Genomic DNA, 9,087 nt, shown 5'->3' with positions numbered 1-9,087 from the left:
ACAGGCGCCTGCCACCACGGTCGGCTAATTTTTTGTATTTTTAGTAGAGATGGGGTTTCGCCGTGTTAGCCAGGATGGCCTCGATCTCCTGACCTCGTGATCTGCCTGCCTCGGCCTCTCAAAGTGCTGGGATTACAGGCGTGAGCCACCGCGCCCGGCCGGGAACTCAGTTTTTAAGGTTGCTCTAGCGTCCCCTCAGCCAAGAGGGGGTCCATTAAGTTGGTTGGGGCGGTACTTAAAGTTTTTATTTCTCAGTCTCAAAAATGTCATTTTACAGTTTGTTTGAATCAGGGTCCAAACAAGCTGCACTCATTGCATTTGAATATATTTCTTTTATTTTTCTCAAGAGGGAGTCTTGCTCTGTTGCCCAGGCTGGAATGCAGTGGCACGATGTTGGCTTACTGCAACTTCTGTCTCCTGGGTTCAAGCAATTCTCCTGCTTCAGCCTCCTGAGTAGCTGGGGGCTACAGGTGTGCACCACCATGCCTGGCTAATTTTTGTATTTTTTGTTGGAGACAGGGTTTCACCATGTTGCCCAGGCTGGTCTTGAACTCCTGACCTCAAGTGATCCTCAGAGTGTTGGGATTACAAATGTGAGCCACTGCACCTGGCCAACATTTGAATATATTTCTTAAATCTCTTATAATCTAAAACCTCTCCCCATTTTTATACCCTAAAATTCTTGAAGGAAGAAGAGGTCATTTATTCTGTACATTGGCCCACATTCTGGATTTGTCTGATTGCTTTCTTGTAGTGTTATACAGTTGTTTCTCTTTATTTCTCGTAAACTGGAAATTACAGCCAAAACGTGATTAGAGTCACTCAACTGTTTTTTTTTTTTTTCACAAAAATACACTATACCTCATAAATATTTCTGTTCAATTGCATCACATCAGGAAACACAATGCTCAGCTGTCCCATGTTTCGTGATCTAAGATTGATTAGTACATGTAGGTTATCTTCAGTGTACATCCTTCAGTGTAAAATTCTCCCATAAATTATCTAATACTTTTAGCATCCATCAACAACTGTTGCCTAAATAAGTTATTTATTGAGATCCTTCCTCTGGTCCAGATTGTTTTCATCAGATTCGTTTTATCTTTGTCCCCTTTATTTCTGTAGCCAATTGCCTAGGAAAGATCCTTTCATCTTCCAGCTTTCTTAGATCTCCAAATCTCTCAGGTCTAGGGACATCTGAGACAGGAGCACGATCTGGCTTGCCTGGGGAGCTAATGAGATAAGGAATTGAGTCAGTATTTCCTAACGTTCACACTTGAAGCCCATAAAGCAGGCAGGTGGTTTTAATTTTGCCCCGCTGAGTGGGTTGGGGTTAGGGAAGGATGGGTTAGAGGGAGGCAGAGTGAATCGGGCAATCTCCCCTTTCCTGCGGTCAAACTCAAAGGCTTTTACTAGAAATCCTTCAACAGAGCCTGGGCCCTTTGATTTTCAATTGAGGAAAGGCCAAAGAGTCCAGGCCAAGCGTGGGGGCTCCCGTCGTAATCCCAGCGACCAGGAGGCTGATGCAGGAGGATCACTTGAGGCCAAGAGTTTAAGACCAGTCTGGGTAACATAGTGAGACCCTGTCTTTAGTAAAAAAAAATTTTAAAAAGCCCAGCATGCTGGCGTGCCTGTAGTCCCAGCTACTCGAAAGGCTAGGGGCGGGCGGATCGCTTGACCAGGAGTTCAAGTTCACAGTGAACTATGATCACGTCGCTGCACTCCAGCCTGGGCGACAGAGCGAGATTCTGTCTCTAAAAAAGAAAACAGTCCATACGGAGTAGGTGGAATTAAGAGTAGAAAGGGAGAGTCCTGAATGCGAGCCTTTCAGAGCTGTAACCCCGGGACTACATCTCCCAGAATTCCGCTCGCCGGATCCCACCGCATTGAAGGGACTGCGCGTGCGCGAGGCAGGTGACGACCCGCCCCTGCAGGCCCCAGAACCCCCGAGATTCTCCGCGCTTGCCTCCCGCCCTCTCCTTCCAGACCCTCGGTCTGTCCGCTGGGGGCGCGCGCAGTGTGTGGCAGGCGGCAGCGGCGCTGGCGGCCGAGTGCGCGGGTCACGCGTGGCGGTGCGTGGTTGCTAGGGGCGCCTGAGGCTGCCGGGTAGCCCAGCAGGCCTAGGGAGGAAGTAGCGTGGAGCCAGTGCCGAGCCGGGGCGAAGCTGGATCCCCTAGGTGAGTGCGGCTGCGGAGCCAGGGGAGCCGACCCCAGACACTCCGCCGGTTCCACGCTCTTGACCTCCCTCTACCCGAGTCCTTTCGCGCGGGTCCCCAGCCCTCCGGCCACTCTCACCCTAGCCCCGCTTCCTCCCGCCACCTCTCATACCCCGGGAGGCCAGGGAGCCGCGGCCTCCTACCCGGCCGGGACTTCGCGCCTCCTCGGAGCCGTTCTCCTCTCCGCCACGCCCCGCGAACTTAGTCGGCCTCGTCTCCAGGTGCCCGAACCCTGCCCCATCCCCTAGTCCTGGCCTCCGAGCCTCCTCTGTCCTGCCGCGCTGAGGTTTAAATTCTCTCTGGGTGTGAGCCCAAGCTCCTCGCAGGCTCCAGGGCCGAATTTAACAAGGATATCTACTTTTTCACTTCTCCATCGTCAGTATCTGTAGAGGAATACGTTCCTAAACTCTACAGATTCAAACAGGATCTGAGATCCTGTGGAATTTAATTCTTCATTCATCAATTCCTTTATTTAATCATTCACTAAACAATTTTTAGTAAACATTGACAAATATTTAATGAACTTGGGTACAATGGAAGGGATTGAGGGGATAGAGTGGCTAATAGGACAATCATGTTTTCACGGAATTTACAGTCTAGGAGATTATTAATCAAGTAAACGAGCATTTGCCATACTGTGGTGTGTGCTGTGATAGAACAGGAAATACTTAATCCAGACTTACTTAGAAAACGACATTATTCCCATTCCTCCTGGTCTTCACATTCCCATTCTGGATCTAGGAAATATTTTAATCCTTCCTTGATGGAATCGTCTTTGCTTTCTCAGATACTCCAAATCACCTATTCTTTAACTGCAGCACCTGTTGATTTAGCATTTGGGGAACCTTTGGGACAGTGTTCCATCCCATCCTTCTGTTTCTTGCACTGAATACCGAGACACTGTTTGCATTTAAACCACCCACTTTGTGCTCAGAAAGTTAGCAGCTACTTATTGATTGGACTGAATCAATCCTTGAAAAATTAACAAGTGTTTTCTGGGAATAAAGAGCTGAGAGGACATTCCAGATACACAGTGGCTTTAGGAAAGAGACAGCAAGTACTGAAAAGAGAACTGGAAACAGTTTGACAGACCTGGGCTAGATTTGGAGGGAGCCAACCAGTGACAAATAGAAAGAGTGAAGTTAATAGGGGTTAGATCACAAAGGGCCTTGGATGTTTTGCTGAGTTAGAACTATATCCCTGGAGCAGTGGTTTTCAAGCTGGAGTAATCAGGGTCCTAGACTTCCAAGGGATACACTTGCGCGTCTAGCTTTAGATGAATACATTTCCAGATCCTCAGCTTCCCAGTGAACTTTTTTTTTTTTTTTTTTTTTTGAGATAGAGTCTTGCTCTGTCGCCCAGGCTGGAGTGCAATGGCACGATCTTGGCTCACTGCAACCTCCACCTCCCGGGTTCAAGCGATTCTCCTGCCTCATTCTCCGGAGTAGCTGGGATTAGAGGCTTACGCTGCCACGCTCGGTTAATTTTTTTGTATTTTTTAGTAGAGACGGGGTTTCACCATCTTGGCCAGGCTGGTCTCAAACTCCTGACCGTGATCCACCCGCCTCAGCCTCCCAAAGTGTTGGGATTACAGGTGTGAGCCACTGCGCCCGGCCCCGATGAACTCTTTTTCTAAGACTGCCCTTACAAAAAAGGGGAGGAGGCTGTGTGTGGCAAATCCCTCACACTTCCCAAATTTCAATATGGTGTATTGACCTGAGTGTAAAAATGTCCTCAGATACAAATAAGGAATACTTTGGAAATATTTATTTTCAGGAACACCTCCTTTAGTGATTTAAGTTACCTCCCAACCCAGAAGGCTTGCCAATACACAATCCCATTCATGTAAAGTGTATTCTTTGTTAGGATATTCTGAAAAGAACATAACAGTTAAATGTAACGGGAATGTCCTTTGGGACAATGGAATTTTTAAGTTATTTTGGATAAAACTTGCATAAAATTTTTAAAGAGATTTCTTTTAGTTCAGGTGTGTGTTACTCGGTAAGATAGTTAATACCTATTTTAACACCGGGTGTGGTGGCTCACACCTGTAAATCCAACACTTTGGGAGCCCGAGGCAGGCTGATCACTTGAGCCCCAGGAATTCGAGACCAGCCTGGGCAACATGGCGAAACCTCTTCTCTACAAAATATAAAAAATAAAAATTAGCCATGCATGGTAGCGTGCTCTTGTAGTCCCAGCTGTTTGTAGGCTGAGGTGGGAGGATGTATTGAGCCCAGGAGATTATCCAGGCTGGAGTGCCGTGGTGTGATCATAGCTCACTGTAAACTCCAACTCCTGGGTTCAAGCCATCCTCCCGTCTCACCCTCCTGAGTAGCTGAGACTACAGGCATGCGCCACCCATCTGGCTAATTTTTAAAAGTTTTTAGTAGTGATGGGGGTCTCTCTGTGTTGCCCATGCTGGTCTCAAATTCCTGGGCCCAAGTGATCTCCTGCCTCAGCTTCCCAAAGTGCTGGGATTACAGGAGTGAACTACTGTGTCTGGCCTAGACGTTACCTTATATGTAAGGAACACATGGTTTTAAAAATTCTTTCAGGGATACATGAGTAAAATCATGTAAAGAATATGTTCCAGGAAAACCACAGAAAGATAATTAGCAGGAAAATAATGTCAGATTTGGATTTAAGATTACTGTAGTGTCAATATGTTGGTTGAATAGGAAGAATTTTAGACTGGAGGCAGGGAGCCAATGAGAAAACTGTTATAGTGGCCTAGGCTAGAGATGATGAAGGCTTTATGGTTGCTCTAGTAGAAATGGAGAGGGTTTAGAGAGATGTTAACCATGGTAGTGTTGACAAAACCTGGTGGCAGAATAGAGGCAGGAGAATGGGACAAGGAGCAGTGTAGAATGATTGTAAGTTTCTGATTTCAGGGTGATGATGTAGCAGCACATCCAGGTAGAAAGGCCCAGGAGTTCATTCTGTAGGTCTGGAGCTCCCAAGAGAGGCCTGGGTGATGATAGAGTTGAGAATATAGGAGGTGGTTGAAGCTGTGACGTGGAAGGGATTGCTCTGGGAGAGAGGTAATAATGGCAGCTGCCACTTGTTGAGTGCTCACTGTGTGCCAGGCAAAGTGAGAAGTCTGAACTCAGAGGAACACCAACATTGAAAGGATGGGTAGAGGAAAGAGGAAGGAAGAAGAGGACAGAGAGAATACATAACCAAATGCAGAAATGAATGTGTGAATAGGAAGTTGTCATTTGCTGAAAAAATCTGTATCTACATGAAGCCTTAACTTCAGAATCTATCTGATACTCATGTTTTGGAGTTGGATTTAGCTTTCTCACTAGATTCCTTCAATGACCTTGGAATTGTCTGATCATAGTGTCTGAATTTTAGCCTGGGATCAGGTGCTTTGGTAAATCACCAAAAGTCAGTAAATTACAGAGAAAAGGTTTTCCTTTAATGCCTTTTACTTCTTACCTTCTCTTCTGGTAGACTTGGGAACAAATACTGAGAGTGCTCATTTCTCTTAGGCCTTACAATACAAAGGACCTTGTCCTTCAGAGCCCTCATAGATATGCTGGACCCTAGTGCTTCTCTAGATCAGCAGCGCTCAGAGCTCAGAGTTTTTGGGCTCAGGATTTCTTTATGTGCTTGAAAAAGGTCTTTGGAATCTTCAGTTAAAAAAAGGGATATATATATATATTTCAATATTCAATTTTTTATTTTTAAATTTTGTTTAGAGTTGGGGGGTCTCACTATATTGCCTAGGCTGGTCTCGAACTCCTGGACTCAAACGATCCTTCCGCCTCAACCTCCCAAAGTGCTTACAGGCTTGAGCCACTGCGCTTAGCCTATATTTTAATATTTATCATATTAGAAACTGAAATATTCATTTAGAAGTAATTAGCCCCTTACTAACATGAATAACATTTTTACATAAGTTATGTTACAATTTACATTAACTTTATGCTAACGTAAGTTAGTTAACACAAACAGCATTTCTAACCTAAATTATAGTTAGCATAAGTTCACTTAATGTTTTCATTTAAAAAATGTTACTGTTTTAAAAATATTAGTGAGAAGAGTGGCATTGTTTTTTAGATCTCTTTAGTGTCTGGCTTAATAGAAGACAGCTGGATTTTCATATCTGTTTCTCCAATCTATTGTGATAGTTGTTTTGATTGAATAATGAAAATCCAGCCTCACACAGATGGCTGGAAAAGGATGAAGTATTTCAGTAGTCTTCTCAGATAATTGTGGGTATTGGTACTATGCAAAACAAGGCATGATTTTGTAAAGGCTAGTTACAGTGTGGAATCTGAAATGATATCACTGAACATTTCATACTTTGTTATGTTAAAATCCATGGATCTGTCTCACTTTGACTGGGTCTTAGATCCATACATGATTCTGTAACATGTGATATAGTCATGCTATACAGTCATGGTATAGCCTATTGCTCCTAGGCTGCAAACCTGAAAAGCATGTCACCATACTGAGTATTGTTTGCAGTTGCAACACAGTTGCAACACAATGCATCTAAACATTGAAACATAGAAAAGGCTACTGTAAAAATACAGAATGATATTTTTTTTTTTTTTTTTTTTTTAGAGGGAGTCTCAATCTGTTGCCAGGCTGGAGTGCAGTGGCGCGATAACGGCTCACTGCAACCTCCACCTTCCCGGTTCACACCATTCTCCTGCCTCAGCCTCCCAAGTAGCTGGGACTACAGGCGCCCGCCACCATGGTCGGCTAATTTTTTTGTATTTTTAGTAGAGATGGGGTTTCACCATGTTAGCCAGGATGGTTTCGATCTCCTGACCTCGTGATCCACCTGCCTCAGCCTCCCAAAGTGCTGGAATTACAGGCGCAAGCCACCACACCCGGCCTGGAATGATAATCTTATGGGACATTGTCTTCTATGGGGACTATCTGTTGACTGAAACACTATGTGAGGCATGACTGTTAGGAAAATACTGGTTCACTGAGTTAAGCAGATCTTCCACGTGACACAGTTTATTGTATAGTGTCAAAAAAAATTACATCACCACAATCTCTTCAGAGAAGTAGTTAAGTATTGGGAAGCACTCAAACTCATGGTGGCAGATACCATTTTGCCAAAATTCTAATTTTCTTTGGGAAGCTCATATTTTATCATTGGCAACAAGTACAGTCAGTTGGTTTCCTTGAAGTGACAGGCTTACTTTGTTTCATTTTCCAGAACCTTTGCCAAGTAGCGAAGTCTGAATAACTATTACTTATGTGTCATTCATTCTTTCAAGTAAACATGGCGTTCCACAGAAAAATCCTGCAATTCAGACAATCACACAGTGCTTTATTTAGAGATAATCAACACGTTCTGTATGCAGCATAAATGTTTTATATGTACTTCACATTTTATCACACAGAATATTAAAAAGCATACTCAAGGATTGAGATTTAATATAATGTACACTGTGTCGGGCTGGGTGCAGTGGCTCACGCCTGTAATCCCAGCACTTTGGGAGGCCGAGGAGGGCAGATCATGAGGTCAGGAGATCGAGGCCATCCTGGCTAACACAGTGAAACCCTATCTCTACTAAAAATACAAAAAATTAGCCGGGCGTGGTAGCAAGCGCTTGTAGTCCCAGCTACTCAGGAGGCTGAGGCAGGAGAATGGTGCGAACCCAGGAGGCGGAGGTTGCGGTGAGCCGAGATCGCGCCACTGCACTTTAGCCTGGCAACAGAGCGAGACTGTCTCACACACAAAAAAAATTTACACTGTGCCATCAAGTAAACCTGGCTGTATTCTTTCACTGTGTGGTGGAAAAGTGTAGTGGGTAAGAATCCAACTTCGTGCCATCGTCTTGATTCATGCTAAGTCACCAGCAGTTTTACTCATTATGGCTTTTGCGCTGTCAGTGGAAAGGTCAGCACAGTAAAAAGGCAAATAACATCTTAGGTTTTTTTCTTCTTTTTTTTTTTTCGAAGACAGACTGGAGTGCAGTGGCATGATCATGGCTTACTGCAGTCTCCACCCCCCAGGCTCAGGTGATCCTCCCACCATAGGCACGCACCACCACATCTAGCTGATTTTTTGTATTTTTTTTGTAGAGACAAGGTTTCACCATGTTGCCCATGCTGGTCTTGAACTCTGGAGCCCAAGCGATTTGCCCACCTTGGCCTCCCAAAGTGTTGGGATTATAGGCATGAGTCACCCCACCCAGCTACCTCTTAGTTTTGTTATGAAAATATTTTCTATGTAGCAGGACCGCCGAAAGGATCTTAGGGTCCCCTGAGGGTCTGTGGACCATGCTTTGAGAACTGCCACTCCAGAGCCCACCTGAGAAGGAGGAAAGAGGCTCCTTCCTGAAGCTGATAAAGGGCAAGGCTTCAGGAGAGCGAGTCACCCTGTTACATAAACCCTTCCACTGGTTTCACTTTTCAGTAATTTGTAGGTTTACCTCCCTCAGCTCTAGCTGCCATAACCTGTATCTTTTCCTCAGGTTTGCTCGCTTGTTTGGCATTGCTAAACTGTGCTCTACAAGAGCTACCTGTAATTTCCCTAATCTTAACTTATACGGACCCACCCTTCTCACTAGGCTGTATTCTTGACCTTCCTCTCTTAGTAGGGCTTTAAGAGATATATTGCTCCTCCACCTTTCCTTAGGGAGAGAGAGCTTGGGATTTATCTCATAAGAGAAAATGAATGTGATTCCTACATTCCTCTCTATTTGGTTCCAGGCAAGTCAGTTCTATCTTCTTTTTTTTTTTTTGAGACGGAGTCTCGCTCTGTCACCCAGGCTGGAGTGCAGTGGCGCAGTCTCGGCTCACTGCAAGCTCCGCCTCCTGGGTTCAGGCCATTCTCCTGCCTCAGCCTCCCAAGTAGCTGGGACTACAGGCATCCGCCACCACGCCTGGCTAATTT

The 9,087-nt window shown here is 45.1% G+C and overlaps 1 protein-coding gene across 1 annotated transcript in view; it reads left to right on the top strand.

Annotated features, from left to right (window-relative positions):
* Positions 1 to 1,948: 1,948 nt before the first annotated feature.
* TTLL4 (tubulin tyrosine ligase like 4) overlaps positions 1,949 to 9,087 on the top strand; it is a 44,169-nt gene continuing 37,030 nt past the window's right edge. Inside the window, 1 exon segment of the mRNA XM_032754469.2 lies at positions 1,949 to 2,174. The gene's annotated coding sequence lies outside the window, so the exon portion shown is untranslated.

The sequence above is a fragment of the Hylobates moloch genome, unplaced genomic scaffold (genome assembly GCF_009828535.3).
Source record: "Hylobates moloch isolate HMO894 unplaced genomic scaffold, HMol_V3 SCAFFOLD_1, whole genome shotgun sequence".
NCBI classification, from domain to species: domain Eukaryota; kingdom Metazoa; phylum Chordata; class Mammalia; order Primates; family Hylobatidae; genus Hylobates; species Hylobates moloch.
Note: the sequence above shows the minus strand (reverse complement) of the source record. Positions and strands in the feature narration are given on the sequence as shown.